This window comes from Puma concolor, chromosome A1 (genome assembly GCF_028749965.1).
Source record: "Puma concolor isolate L17-30 chromosome A1, mPumCon1.1.hap2, whole genome shotgun sequence".
Classification (NCBI taxonomy): Eukaryota; Metazoa; Chordata; class Mammalia; order Carnivora; family Felidae; genus Puma; species Puma concolor.
In genome coordinates, this window is record NC_141667.1 from 61,427,090 (window position 1) to 61,443,075 (window position 15,986).

General features: G+C 47.9%; 1 protein-coding gene and 1 long non-coding RNA gene across 2 annotated transcripts in view; both read left to right on the plus strand.

The window, feature by feature from the left end:
• KCNIP1 (potassium voltage-gated channel interacting protein 1) overlaps positions 1 to 15,986 on the plus strand; it is a 345,603-nt gene that overhangs the window by 55,090 nt on the left and 274,527 nt on the right. The gene's annotated exons all lie outside the window — the stretch shown is intronic.
• Positions 1,496 to 4,515, plus strand: LOC147584186 (uncharacterized). The gene is made up of 2 exons (XR_015253876.1): positions 1,496 to 2,295; positions 4,251 to 4,515. It is a non-coding gene; the product is annotated as an uncharacterized LOC147584186 (long non-coding RNA).

Sequence of the window (15,986 nt, forward strand, 5' to 3'; positions counted from 1 at the left end):
TTCTTTGCCACAGAGGACTGTCCTGTGCATTTGTGTGACATTTGGGAGTATTGCTCACCTCTACTCTCTAGATACCCATAGCAACCCACTACTCCAAGTCGTGACAACCAAAAATGTCCCCAGACTTTGCCGAATGACCCCCAGGGAGCAAAATTCCCAGACTGAGGACTACTGCTATGGTGCTGCGCCCCAGCCACCACCTTCCCCAGGAACATGGCTGGTTTCTTCCTTCTGAGAGATTTCAGCATTAAGGCACCTCCTGAGAGAGCCTTGTGACCACTAGGTTCAAACCAGTCTCAGAACTCACCATCCTGTCATGGTGCTTTATTTCCCTGCAGAGCACCTGTCTCTCTCTGATAATTTGTTGTGTGTTGTCTGCCTCTCTATGCTGGAATGTGAGTTCCATGAGGGGCCTTTCTATCTTGATTATCTCTCCATCCTAGGTGCTAGAAGTGCCCAACACCTAGTAGCTTCTCAATAAATGTGGTTGAATGGATGAAGGCAAGGAGGAAGTGTTCAGGGAAGGCTCTCTTTGGAGGTGATATCTCCAGGATATGAAGTTGCCAGCCATGGGAAGTTTGAGGAAGAGCATTCCAGGAAGAGGATACAGCCATTGCAAAGCCCGTAGGCAGGGATGGGCTTGGCATGTGAAGGTTGCTGTCAGGGGGCGAGGGGGAGACAGGAGGAGCGGGGCCAAGAGCCAAAAAGTAGCCTGACTGGGAAGTCTGGAAGGCCAAGCTGAGGAGTGCGGACCCTATTCTAAGAGTGACAGGAAGCCCTTTGGAGACCCCCTAGATGCCTACAAATTCTGCTCCTGGCCTCCAGTCTCTTTCTTCTCTCTCCCTGGTCTCCAGCCTCACCATGGGCAGGTGGGGAGGATTTCTAAATCTGGTCTGAACTCTTGAGTCTAAAGCAAGAGCTGATGCGGCCCCCGAGCCACATCTCGGGGTGGGAGAGGGTCCTCGCATCCAGGAGGCAAAGCTGCTCAGGCATTTCCTCTCTCAGCAAAAGCTAGCCACTTTTCGCACCGGCATGGACCTGCCCTTACGCTACACAGGAAACCACAAATCCAAGCCCTGGCAAGGAAGGCCTGGACTCTCTGCTTGCAGCTCCTCACAGAAATCAGCTTAAAGAAGTGATACGTAGGAAAGAGTATCAAAGAGACTCATTATGTGCAGTGAAACCATCTGGGAGCCCTTGGGTCAGGTTAACCCCACCCTATCAGAGCCGCTTTCCTCATTCTGGGCTGCAGTGCTATGGCTGGGCTGGTATTGAAGGTCTTGAAGAATAAAGCTGAGTTTTTGCATTTGATATGAAGAACTTTATAGTCTATTCAGTATCTCCGGCATAAGAAGACTTTGGGTAATGATAACAGCTACTTTGTTTTGTTTTTGTTTTTGTTTTTGTTTTAATTTTTTTTAATGTTTATTTATTTTTGAGAGAGAGAGAGAGAGAGAGCGAGAGCAGGGGAGGGGTAGAGAGAAAGAGAGCACACTTTGTATTGAATATTTACCATGTTCTAGGCTCTATTCTAAGCATATCATGTATAATAGTTCACTGAATCCTCACAGCAAACCTGTAAAGACCATGCTATCACTATCCCCATTTTACAGATTAGGAAACTGAGGCCCAGAGAGGTGAATTAATTTCCCTAGATTCACTAAGGATTCTAAATCAGGTTTGGTCAAGAGTCCACACTCTAACCCTTACATTATATTCTCTTTTTTAAACTAATGCCAGAATATGTCACATTATCTTTTAAAATGAATAAGCCATTTGCTTCAGCAATTCCACCCTAGGAACTGAGCCTAAGGAGGTATAAGCATTCAGTGGCAGAGATGCATTATTATTTAAAATGTAGAACACAACCGGCATCTCCATGAAGAGGGGTTATTTAAATAGGTTGTGGTTCCTGCGTATAAAAAGAGCTGTTCAGAATGACATTATCCATATGTACCAACATGGAAACACATCTACACTACATTTTTAATAGAAAAGTCCAAGAAATTGCATTTTTATAAACAGCGATTTGGTTTGAACAATGGGATTGCTAATGATTTTTAATTTCTTCTTTTGGCTGGCCTACAGTCTCTAGTTTTCCTACAACGAACATGTACTACCTTTGTAATAAGCAAGAAACCCAATAAAATTTATTGGATAAAAGAATAAACAGCTGGAAATCATTCTCTCCTGAGGAATTAGCATCTTGTCTGATGACAAGGGCTACAGTTGCTTTGCTGGGACCTTCCATCTATCTCTCAGGATCTGCTCTCAGCCAACGGGGAGACGATGCAGGTGATCAGGGGAGGAGAGGGAGCATGAGGCCAGGATGCGCATTCACTGGGCTCCCTCTCTGTGAGGTCACGTGGAGAGATGGCCACTTTCAAGGTGTCTGAGTCTATACACCCTCCTGTTTGCTGGGTTCTGGTGACCTTCCCGTCCAGGAGAGGAGAGAGAGAGAGAGAGGTTCCCCAGCTCTCCCAGTGCTGTCTCTGTACTCCACTGACAGCTTTGCCACTAGTCCTTTTTTAAAAAAACTCGCCTCACATCACCAGAATTGAGTACGGCATCTGTTTCCGGTTCAGACTCTGACCGATAACTTATCCTATCTGCTTTTTCTTCTTCTCCTCGGTCCTAATCCCTAAAATAAAATGACTCTCCCGTTGACTTGTCCAAGTTGACTTTCTCTCCGGACATCTGGTCTTGCCCACAAGACATCTTCATTTGGACAACCGGGAAACTCATAACACCCGTGCCCATAACAGGCCTTTGACTTTGATTCCCAAACTGAATTCTCTCTTCTTTTCCCTTTTACGCCCCCCCACCCACCCACTCCAAACCTCGAATCATCGTTATCTGCACCTCTTTAATTTGTCATATCCTTTCAGTGCCCAAAGCCTGTGAAGTCTACCTCAGCAATGTCTTTTTCAAACAGCCCCATTCACGCCATTTCTCCAGTTCCCTCCCTCATCCAGGTCTCCTGGTGGGCACCCCTTGCCTCCAGTCTCTCCATACCTCCTCTCTTGAGTCTGTGTTATGTGTGACTTCTGGCAAAGGGTCCTTGAAACACAGTTCTGGTCCTCCCTACTCCACTCAAAAACCCAAAGCCAACTCAGCCAAACCTACGCACCTCAATTTATCTCTTCCATAAAGACCTTCAAACACACGGAAACACTGGGTCTTTACATCCCCAAGGCTTTGCCCATGCTGGGTCTTCTGCTGGATCACCATTCCTCCACCTTTCCAAGTGTCCTCAGAAGCTATTCAACAAAGCTTATGCACACAATCCCAACCCTGGTTTTCTTTCCCATGAGTAACCCATCCCAAAGTCCTAATTTAGTTGCACTTCTTTCTAGGAAGTGGTTATTTTCCACTTGGTATTTGGGTGAGTGTCTTGGTTAAGATGGTTGGTGAGGCTGGTGACACTTATTATTTGTCTCTGTATCCCATGGGCTCAGCCAAAGGTCTTGGTCTAAGTAGGTGCAAAGTCTCTGTGGTTACTGAACGAATGGACCTTCTTGCTCTACAATGTAAAGCCATCGTCTGAGTGAGGAAGGAGGGAGCTTACCCAAGAGGGGACTACAGAGTCAGCCTCTGGTGCCGACCTCTGCAAACCACAGCCAGTCTCCAGAAGGGTGCAGAGACCTGAGGAGGGGCTGAGGGTGCCACAGCAGATGAGGTGCTGTGGGCTGTGACTTCATCAGACACGGGGACAGTGACCAGAGAGGTGGAGGAACTCAGTCCATTGGAGAAAACAAGTAAATGGCCAAAATCCCCTCCCTGCCCAATGCCATCCACCTGCATGACCACCCCTCAACTTAGGTGCTTAGATGCAACTTAGATGCAACATTGGAAGAAAGGAAACAGAGCTCTGGATTTGAATGTAATTCTGAAATAACTGAATTTACCTGAAAATGCCAAGGCTGAGTTTTGTGCTTCAAGCAGAAACAGGGCTCCAAGTTAGAATTGCATGGAGTTACAGAAGTCAGCATCTTTCATATCTGAGTTGTGGGATCTATTGTATATAAAGCCATGTGCTTATAATGTGCCTGGTGCTCAATATTTGTAACCTCACTTAACGAGGGAGACCATGCAATTTATTGTTTTAACTGAGACGATTCTGGGACTGAAGGGGGTGCTGTTACTATCGCGTTGGGATGCAGGCTTGAGAGGACCACAGCTCATGGCTATCCTACAGCTAAGCCTTTCAACATACATATGACGAAGTAACACTTGTTGCCCATTTACAGATGGAGGAAACAATGCCTAAGATGATTGAGCCATGAGTCCAGAACAAACGAGGAGCCACAACCCAAGCCCAGCTGATCGTTTGCCAAACCCCACAGGCTTCCATTTTGCACAGGACCTTATGCTGGCTCTGCCCAGTTGTCCTATCGCCACCTTCCCCACCCGCTCTCTTCTCTCTTCTCTGCCAACGAAAATATAATGAGGCCATATATGTAATTTTACATTTTCTAGTAGCCACATTAAAAAGCAAGTGAAAACAGGTGAAATTAGTTTTAATATTGTGTTTTCTTTAACTCCATATATCGATGCAATCAATAGAAAACAATTATTCAGGGGTGCCTGGGTGGCGCAGTCGGTTAAGCGTCCGGCTTCAGCCAGGTCACGATCTCACGGTCCGTGAGTTCGAGCCCCGCGTCAGGCTCTGGGCTGATGGCTCGGAGCCTGGAGCCTGTTTCCGATTCTGTGTCTCCCTCTCTCTCTGCCCCTCCCCCGTTCATGCTCTGTCTCTCTCTGTCCCAAAAATAAATAAAAACGTTGAAAAAAAATTAAAAAAAAAAAGAAAAGAAAACAAGTATTCATAAAATGTTGTACATTACCCCTCCCCCGCCCCCCCACATATTGCATAGCTCAACTCAGACCAGCCACCTTTCAAGGGCTCAATAGACACATGTGGTGGGCGTCCGTGGGTGCAGCCCAGTGTGACTGGCCCTGTGAGATCCCGCCGCAGACACACTGCCATCTAGTGGGTGTGCTCCTCTCCTGGAAAACCATCTCCAACGAAAAACTGCATCCAGAACAACCCACCTCAGGAGTAGCTCCCCCAAAAGAATTTGAAGGGGGAGAGTCATGTCTGAGCTGGCCCCCAGGGCAGATAGGCAGCCACGGAGCAAATTCAAATCAACACGCTATCAGGGACCCTCAGCCATGGTTCATTTCTGTTTCCCAGTCACATAAGGATTTCGCAGAAAACGATACTGTTTTTCAGGATGTGTTTAAAACCATCCTTCAAAAAGGCAGACTTCCTTTTTTTCACTTTCACACCTAATTTCACTGTATGATTGTACAAAGGGCTTCTCCCTAGAAATGACATAGCTCTCTTTTAATCCACGGTAAAAACCTGGTTTCCCCCAAGTTGTCTCTTTCTCTCTCAAATGGGATGTGGTTGCTCAAGGATTCCAGTTAATCAAGGTTTTTTCCAACGTGAATAATTGACTAAGAACCTATGAGGAGAGCTGATGTGATTCTCGCCTTCTGAAGTACCCCACAGTGGAGGGGAAGCCTTAACCGTGACTTTGTGTGAAGAAAATCATGTAACTGCATCACTCAAGAGAGGAGTACTTGGCACCAAGATGGCTTGGCAGGCAGATTAAGAAGCAGGTGGGACGTTCACTGACTGGGCATTGACAGGGTCATCAGCACCTTGCTATCCTTGGGACAGTGCTGGGTTCCGTACAGACACAGACATGACATTCACCTTTAAGGAGACTATTAATCTTCCCAGGGGAGCCATACCAAAACAAAAAGCAAACAAACATCATAGAAAAACAGTAACAAGAAAAGACAGCATCAGAGTAGTATGCAAGGACTTAAACTGTCCTTCAATCGCAGCACGGGGCAGGCTGTAAACTGGATGTAAAGCAAGCATTTGAGCATTTGAAGAGAATGAGAAGGGAACTTGGTTCTGGTCTCAGCCCTGACACTCCCGGGCCGTGTGGCCATGTCTCAGCCGCACAACCTCTCTGATCCTCAGTTTTATCATCTCATACTAAGCCACAGGCAATCTGGAAAATGTATACTTACAGGGTGGGGAGCCAAGGAGAAAGGAAAGATAGACACCTAGGAATTTCAATGAGTGGCTGAGGAAGAGGTTCCCAGCATTGGGAGGGCATGAGCCCAGGTGCCGAAAGAGGAAGGACTGCAGGAAGGAAGGATATCAGCTGGCTCACCTAGAGAAAAGTGATGGGCTGGGATGTCCTCATTCTCTATTCCAGGGATAGTTAGCGATTATCCTGTTCAGGGGCAGGAAGCTGGCTTAAATTATTAAAGAGTGTAGACTTAAAAGGATCTTTGAACTAATCCAGAATAACAAATCTCAAAGGCTATTTTACAGAATGCTGGTACCTCATGATGGTTAAATAGGTATTTAACAAAAGACACCTCTTTGCCACAGGACTTCTCAGAACCTCTAACATTCTATGATCTTCCCAGGGGGCAGACAGTACACAGTATTTCCCAGACTTATTTAACTATGGAATTTTTTTTTTTTTTTAAGGGCCATCACTTGAGAAGTGATTCAGGGAACAAACTTTGAGAAACACTGCTCTAGCCCAATTCTGCCTTTTCATAGATAAGGAAACTGAGGCCCAGAAAAGGCAGGAGGGGAGTCTAAGATTCACAGAGACAGTGGCAGAGACAAGACTGGAATTTCAGTTTTTTTACCCCAATACCCAGTAAATTCTTTCCCCTTTTTTTCTATTACCTATAGAACACACTATTTGACACATGCAAAAGATCTACAAAATTATCCATGTTGCCACCACCCTCTTAAGAAATAAAACATTGCCAAGGCACCCAGGGAGCTCAGTCGATTAAGGGCCCAACTCCTCATACTGGCTCAGGTCATGATCTCACGGTTCATGAGACAGAGCCCCACGTTGGGCTCCTCACGGAGCATGGAGCCTCTTGGGACTATCTCACCCTCTGCCCCTCCCCTGCTTGCACTTGCTCTCTCTCTCTCTCAAAATAAATAAATAAAAACTTAAAAAAAAATAAATAAGACCCTGGGTGATTCAGTTGGTTAAGCGTCTGACTTCGGCTCAGGTCATGATCTCACGGTTCATGAGTTCGAGTCCCACGTCGGGCTCTGTGCTGACAGCTCAGAGCCTGGAGCTGCTTCTGATTCTGTGTCTCCCTCTCTCTCTGCCTCTCCCCCGCTCACACTGTCTCTCCTTCTTTCTCAAAAATAAACATTAAAAAAATTAAAATAAATAAAATTAAAAAGTAAATAAAGCATTGCCAAGTCAGTAAAAACCCCTTGTGTAACCACCCCCCCCCCCAAGACTCTCCACAAGGGAACCCCTATCCTGAATTTGGTAACATAATTCATGAAAATCTTGGTGGAATTTCAAGTAAATCCCATCATCTTCACAGGCTCCTCTTAGCATCGTCCGTGATTTATAAATTGTGATGGGTCTTAGAATTTAAAAACAAAAGCAAAATATCTCACTCAGGCCAGAATAACAAAGATAAAAAGCCCACCTAAAGGATTCTCAGATTACCTACCTACACCTCCCAGCACATCCAAAATGTTATGAATCAGTGAACTTTTTTACTCTCAAATGGGCTCTTTGTGTGCTTTATTAATTCTGCTAGATGTGGGGATGCTTCTTCCTTCATTGTATGTGAGACTTTCATGGCACGAATTCACTGCACCTCCCCTCCCATCCACAGGCCAGATGGGGAGCCGGGTGCTGTATAAATGTTTAATTGTGGCACAGTAAAAATATTTGCTTTCAGTAGCTGGAAGCTACCAAATGGAGGTAGGGCTGTCTACTAGAGTTGCCAGACTTCATTCTAATGAGAACAGAAATAAAGGCTGATTAAATCAAATTCCCCATAGTGCAGAACCACTTAAATAAATGTTTCATATTGTTTGCATGATGCTTTTAAAATGTAACAGCTGCTTATGTAACCATTATGCTGGACATAAATCATTCATTGCCATCACCACCGTCAGAGCAGAGCCTGGCTCCTTTTCTTCTGCTGCTGACATTTTCATTACTGGGGGACTTTTAAGACAGACCATCTGGGCCCCCCTCCTCCCTACCCACGTGCTGGGTAGCAGGAGTGTGAGTAAAAGGATGTGGACTGCGAGACAGGCGTGAAGCGGACATTTACAGAGACCCTGTACTGGGTGTGTACCATTGGGCTGGCTTTCTCACGATTCATCCTCACCAAAAGAAGGCATTATTGTTCCTATTTTATAGATGTGGACACTGAGTGAGGCCTATGGCAATGAAGTAACCTGCTCAAGGTCCCACAGTAAATAATAGGGCCTGTATTTGAACCCAGGTCTGCCCGGGCCTTGACACAGTGTGTCTGAGAACAAAGGGCACGTCACCCCACCCACCAGACTCCACACACCTTATGCCTTTTGGCAATGATGAGATTGACAAAGGCCAGAGCAGGGCTCAAAGATCTAGGGACTCCTTTGAGCTGGGGCTGGGGGGTTGGGAGCGGAACAGTTCCGATCTGAACGCCATTTCCTGAGCCAGCACCCGAGTCCAAGTTTCTGCCATCTCTCACCTGTTCACCATGCCAGCCCCCTGCCAGCCTCCCTGCCCTCGTTCTCGCCCACCTCAATCCATCATTCACCCATTTGCCTCAGTCATTTCCTTAAAATGTAAATCACACCATGCCATTCTCCTATTTAGAAGCCTCCAATGGCTTCCCACCACTCTCAGAATAAATCCCAACCTTCCGCCATGACCCTCAAGGTCTTGAGTGAAATGACATATGCTGACATTTGCTTGTTCTTCCTTACCACTCTCCTGTGTCCAGACATCCTGGCTTCTTTCTGGTCCTCAGATGCACTAAGAACAAGCATGCCTCAGGGCCTTTGCACATGCTGAACTCTGCTCATGCTCCAGATCTTCCCATGGCTGACTCCAACCTATCAATCAAACCTCGGTTCAAAGTCACCTCCCCAAAAAGGCCCTCAGCTGCACCCTCCATTAAAAGCTGCCCTCCCCTGGGCTCTCTTCATTACATAGCTCTGTGTCATTTACTTTGAAGGGCTTATTCTTTTCTCAGTTCTTGACTTGGTTATTATATTCTGGCTCACTAGAAAGTAGGCTCCACAAGAGGTGTCTGAGCTATTCGCCTCTATTTCCCCAGCCCTAGAGTAATGTCTGAAACATAGAAGGTACCTGGTAAATATTAGTTGAATAAATGAATTAACTTGCCACATCCATTTCCCCTGCACCCACACGAGGGTAAACCTAGCCTGGCCCCCAGAAAGAGAGAATTTGAATCTGAAAACCATTTGTCACTTCCAGGCCCAAGCTTCCTGCACGTATCCCAGCCTTGTAGGTGATGTCAGTCATGGCGTAAGGCAGAGAGCTGGTGAAGGAAATCCAGGAGACCCTCTGGGGTTCCCTGTATCCACAGGAAGGAAGGCCAACCAGTGCCCCCATCTCTGCAAAGTTGAGTCTAAGGAGGAAATAGAACGGGGAGCAGGTTGCTGGTTCTGGCCAGGCTTTAGACAGCCAGTGGTGACTGCCAGAGACTCAGCCACTGTCCCTGACTTGGCTCCAACCCCAGCCTCCCTCCTACAAGTGTCCCTTGCTCTGCAATGGAGGCCAGATAGCTAACCCCAGACCTCTTGAAGCCCAGACCCTGAACACCAGTCACACATGCCTGAGCGAGATTTGGAAGGCAGAAGCCATCTTCCTGCTCCTGGGGCAGCTGTCTGCTGGCAGGCCAAGTGGGGGGACAGGTTGTCTGTGGCCCTGTCCCACGATCCGTCCTACAGCTTCCTGGTGACTAGAGGAAGTTGCTATGCCGGCACAGTAGAGGCAGTTTCCTGTTTCCCGAACTGCAGCCCCAGCAGCGTGCCCTGAGCTCAGCAATGCCAGCAGCCACCTCAGAGGCAGTGCTCCAGGGTCACCTCTGGAGGCTACTTCTCTGGCCCTTCCAGTGACTTCGTAGGCCCCCCATTTCCCTCCGTAAGTCCCTTCCTCATTACAGCATCCAGGTGGTCCCTCTTTTTTGCACTGACTCTGATGCAGAGCCCTTCCAGGGAAGGAACCATTCTTGTCCACCTCTGGTCTCTGTATCCTCAGGGCCTGTCACACCTGGGGAGGTGCTCGTTTAGGTGTTTGTAATTGAAAGGGCTTCACAGACACGCATGGACACATACACACCCTACTGCAACATTATCAGGCCCATTAGCTCAATGAAGCAGCTGTTAATAATAACCAACATGTTGATAACCTGTTACTAGCCCACATGTCCTATGTGTTTCATTTCCCAGCTCAATCTGGAGGCCTGGTCTTCTCTTGCTGTGCCTCCTGCTAGGTGCCAACACAAAGACACTGTACAGGGTACGAGACTCTGAGCCAGGCCTGCGTCCTTCATGGCCACTCTTCTCGAGTGTGGCCAAGAATACTCTAGCTACAACCACTTCATTTCATCCTGCCTTCGCGGGCGTTCTTATTTCCCGTTCAGGGAAAGGCACAGAGAGGGGAAGTGATTTCCCAGGCTCGCACAGTCAGTGAATAGTACGACCCGGCCCCGACCAGCACAGCTTAGCACGAGGGCCATGGAAGGGACCTCCTCCCCGGGAGCCTTTGCACCCAAGCCCCCGAGTCCCCAGCCAGCGCAGGCAGGGATGTGAGCCACACCCCGTGTGCCAGCCTGCGGAAGGCACCAGGGCTACTCTCAGACCACAGGGGTCTGACACTTTCATCTTGCTCCTGAGAGTCGGCTCCCCACCCCTCTCCTCCCTCCCAAGGGACAGTGTGCAGGCCAGGCTGCCAAGACCCAGGGACACCTCTTCCGCTCACACTCCCTACAGAGTCTGGGTCCGATCCCCAGCCCCAGAGTCAGCGAGCTTCCCAGAGCCTCCTAGATGAGAGGGTTAGCCTCAAAGGTAGCAATTTCAGTGCATGATAGAAATAAAACAGTTTTGCTAGATTTACAAGTGCAGTTCCCTATTTCCTTCTTCCCTCTCCGACTTGGTGAACTCTTCTTAGTGCTTCAAAGCCATGCTCAAGTTTCCCCTCCCTCCTGTTCCTCCCATGCCCGCCTTCTGGTGTGAATGTGTCCTAGAGAGAACCTCTGTTTTCCTTAGCAAAGAAGTTGAGGAAAACCTAACTCGTTCCACATAAGAAAAAAAGGATGGAAAGGAGATTGAGAGATGGGAGGAGGCTGGGGAAAATGATGTGGCAAGCACCTGAACTTGACAGAAAGGGCAGAAAGGGTGAAGGGCGTTTCCCAAAAGGCAGAATGTCGGACATAATGCCTCCTGCAGTCTCCCCACAACTTAAGTCAAAGTCTACACTGTTTACCAGTGTTTTGGGAGCTGGACCTGTGTTTAATTTTATCTTGTTTTTTTTTATTATGGCAATATTCCTGACTGAATTTAGCAGCAAGAGACATAATATCTGACTTCGAAATAGCTTAAACCCTGCTATTTATTGCCTTACAGATCAACAGTCAGGGTGTAGACAATTTTAGGGTCGTGATTCAGACAAGCCTCGGGGTGGCTTCTACGACTCTGTGCTGTCCTGTCAGTGGTCACAGGCACCACAGTCTTGTATGACCTACCCCATCCAGTGTCAGACAGGAAGAAAGGTGTGTATGTCTTTCACTTCGGCCTTGATGTGGGAAGACAATATTCCTCTACTTAATGCCCCCTAGACCCGACTTTGACCCAATGCCCCTGCTCCTCTGCTGGGAGTGTGGAAGAGGATCTGGGGTTTACCAGCTCTGTCGTGAGAGCTGTACCCTGCCACCGAGGGGGCAGAGGTGGCAGTTGAGTTAGCAAGCTGCAGCAGAGGGGCCCAAGGGGGCTCGGGCACCCCTGCTCAGCCGGCAGGGGTGGGGGGAGTGAGCCTGGAGAGGCCTTCTCTACTGTGCCCCAGCTACAAACGTCCTTCTCGCATCCACTCAGTTTCCAAGTCTCAAGATGAAAACGAACCGAAGGAGGCCTCGCCTCCGCTTGGATTCCTCCACTGACGGGGAACTTGTTACTTCCGGGCACCACCCTTTCCTATCACATGACAGCTTGATGTGTCAGGTAGTTCCTTCCATGAGCCCAAGGTGACTTCCCAGGAATTTTCCTTTGCCCTGGTCCCACCACATGCATCTTTCTTCAGCGCCCATGTCCAATCAGCCGCCAGAGGGGACATCTTACACCACAGAGCTAGACTAGATAAATCGTTCTCCTTGCTAAAACCCCTCCGTGAGTCCCCATTGTCTAGGGAATAAAATCTAGCTTCATGGCATGGCATGAGACTTGTCACACTCGTCACCAACTCCAGCCTGGTGTCTCTTTCTTATTATTATCCCCCCAACACATATATTCTTATACCCCAGCGTAATAGCACACTGCAGTGTGTGTTACTCCCCCCGGTACTCCCATGCTTCTGTGCAAGGTGTTCTATTGGCCTGGCATTTCCTTCTACCTTCTCCAGTGGGCAAACTCCTACACACCCTTCAAAGCCCATCATTCATACCCCCAACCCTGCTCAGGCAACTATTCCACCCGAAGGAGATCACATTGTTGTTTTCTTGACTCTATCATACCCTGTATGGTTAATGCAGAACTTAGTATTTTTTGGTACTTGGTGACTTTCCTAAGTAGTCATTTCTACCTAAGGACTGGAAAGTCCTATCAGGAACCTTTGTAGCCCTGTGCTCAAAGAAAGCACTCAGTAAATGCTTGCCTAAACCGGAGGCTCACCTTGGGGCCCCTGGCCCCCTGTTCGGAACCAGGGAAGGATGGAACTGGAAAAGAATTGTCATGGGGACTATGTGAGACGGTGTGCACTTTCCTGGTTCATAAGAAGTGACCCAGAAGTGGTAGCCGCGGCTGTCACTATTTACCCTGCAGGTGTTATTATTGGATCTCCGTTCTTTAACTGACATCTTCACTAGCTCCAAAAGGAAGAAGGGCAACTGCTTCCCAGATCCCAAAATTTGCTCACTGTCTCCCTCACACAGCTGGACACCCGAAGCAGGCTCCCCTGCCACCCTGTCCCTCCCGGCCCCTCTGCTCCTGCAGGGAAGATTCACCCATCTCCTTCCATCAATAGACGCTGGCAGAGCAGCCTCAGCCTCTTGCCTCTGAGTTAGAGAAACGGATTCTAATTAAGGGACCTGCCGAAAGTGCCTCATTTTACAGACAATTGGGTTGTGAATCGAAGCAAGCGCTACAGTTTACAGGCTCCACAGAAACCAGCCGGCCTGACTGGTGGCCTTCCCAGGCTGACCTGCTGCCTGTCACGGTGCAGGCTTTTCCTCCACGGACTGGACAGCTGTCTGTGGAGGGCATGAGGGGTGTTCCAGAGTCATGCTCCCTGTGTCCAGCAGTGGAAGGAATGTCCATCCATTTGTCTGTCATTTGTTCTTGAAACCAAGTATGGGACCCTGGGCCGGGGGTGACGTCTCCTGTGTCATGATTTGCACTCCCCCCTCTCTAGCTTCATGCAAGAATCTGGGAGAGTTTAGATTATATATATATATGTATATATATATATATATATATAATCATATCTCCAAGCCCCCAGGGTCCTACAAGTCCAAGGCTCTGCTATTTGGGGTCTCTGGGGCACCGAGTCTCTGCTGAAACTGGGCTTTCCAGACTGGTACATAGGGAGCCAGGCCACCACTGGATTCCTCGGGGTGCTCCAGAGAAAAAAAGCCAATAGCATCCGTGTAGATGTACATAAGAGGATGTTCATTATAGGAACTGGCTTACGTGCTTGTGAAGGTCAAGACGTCCCACGGTCTGCCATCTGCAGCCTGGACAACCAGGAAACCCAGGCTGTCTCTGAAAGTCTGAGAATCAGGGGCTAGTGGTGTTAGTCTCAGTTGGAGTCTGAAGGCCCATGAACCAGGGGCGCCCAATGTGAGGTCAGAGGAGGGCAGAAGAAGATGGACATCCTGGTCCAAGCAAAGAGAGGAAATCTGCCAGTCCTCTGGCTTTTGTTCAATTCAGGACATCAGGGGATTGGATGATACCCACTTGCACTGGCAAAGTACTCAGTCTAAACTCTTCTGGGAACACCCTCACACACACACACACACACACACACACACACACATCCAGAAATAATGTTTATCAGCAATCTAGGCATCCCTTAGCCCAGACAAGCTGGCACATGGAATTAACCATCACTCCCACCAAGACTCTACCACCCACGCACATTCTCAGCCTCTTTCTGGATTTAAGGAGATGAGTCTCTCTTTTTTCCATCTTTCCTCCCAGGCTTCCTCCTGCTCCTGTCCCTGCCTGGTTCGAGGACATCCTACCCTCTCTCTTCAAAGGCTTAAGGCTGTTCAAGAGTAAATCCCATCGTATAGTTGAGTTTGGGTTAGACATGGTGTTATGTCTCTTTTTTTTTTTTTCCCAAATTGAGCCATTTTCTAAAAGCTGAGATTTCCATATAGAAATGTAGGCTGTTGGTTTCTCTTTAAAAGTAGGGCAATCTGGCAGGCCTGGGCTTGTGCAGAAACAATTAGATGATGCTAAAGAGCAGAATCTTTCCATGAGGCCTGAGATCCCAGCAGGTAAGGGACCACTCCTCCCACCACCACCCCCCCCCCCCCCCAATTCAAACTCTCCCGGAACTCATTTATATCAACCGTCATCCCTAGGTTTTAACTAGAAATAAGAGGACAGGCTTTATTGAAACAGCAAAAGTTCTTAAATGAGATAATATGTATACAGCATTTGGGGCAATGCCTGGCACCTAACTGGGCCTTAGTTAAATATTTTTTGAGTGAGTAATCTGATTATTAAAAGGACAGACCAGCTGGGCACACAGAATAAGAATACTAGCTCAGAGCTGGCACTTGAGGGCTCAGATTCCATAGCTTAGGGGCTATGATATGAGGTCACACTAACAGGGAAGTTCAGATGACCTGAGGATCGCCTCACAGCCTAAATGCAGAGAGACTAATGCCAGGTCCATGAGTGACATTGCTAATTAAGAAATTAGAAGACAGCAGTGAGTTAGTCCAAAGGCCCCCTGGGTGACAGGCAGTGAGTCACCACTCACAGGGACCATCTAGAAGATCACCAAACTCTTTACCTGCAGTCTGTTATTAGATCCTCACAAGAGCTCCGTGAGGTAGGAACTTATCTCCCCATTTTACAGATGAGAAAACTGTCTAGTGAAAGAGACAGACATTGAAATGGCCACACGAATAAATGTAAATGGGATAAATTCTCTCTGAGAGAAAGGAATATACAGTGGTATGAAACAAGGACAATGGGCCTGGTCTAGGTGGTCAGGGAATGTTTCTTTAAAGCGGTGACATCTGAGCTGAGATCTGAATGATAAGTAAATATTAAATGGGAATATTCTCAGTGGCTCTCAATCCCAGCTGCACCATATGAACCCCTTGGGAAGCCATGATCCTGTATTGTCCAGTCCAACTAAATCAGTAGGACCTGGGTACCAGTGTCTTTAAATCTTCATGGATGAACCACTGAAATGGAACAAAAAGTAAGTCCAAAGCTAATGCACTCGCAGACAATAGCCATTCGTAGCTATCCGGTTAAACATAGTAGATGTTCAATAATTATAAGCAGCTGGGATGTTCAACATCTCCACCATCATCACTACCTGTGCCTCCCCCAGATGGCTTGGTGGCTTAAGCCCAATTTCAAAGGAAGGAAAGAAACCCACCTCTGTTGAGGGCTTACTGAGTGTCACATTACTTGTCCCATTTAACATTTACCAAAACCCTCAGAAAAAGGAATGTTATTATTAGCATGATTTCACAGATAAGGACACTGAGGCTCAGAGCAGGGTACAATTTGCCAGAGTCCGCCAGCTCACCAGGGGCAGTCCTGGGATCCTGTCCCAGGCCCACCTGGCTGAGAGACTGAATTCCTTCTCCTAACTTCTGTATCTCCATCCATCCAGAGGTGCCTCCTGCTTGCCTCAGCACCATTTCCCGGCCCGGATGCCACTGCTTTGGGCTGGCCACGGAGGGAGGTCTGT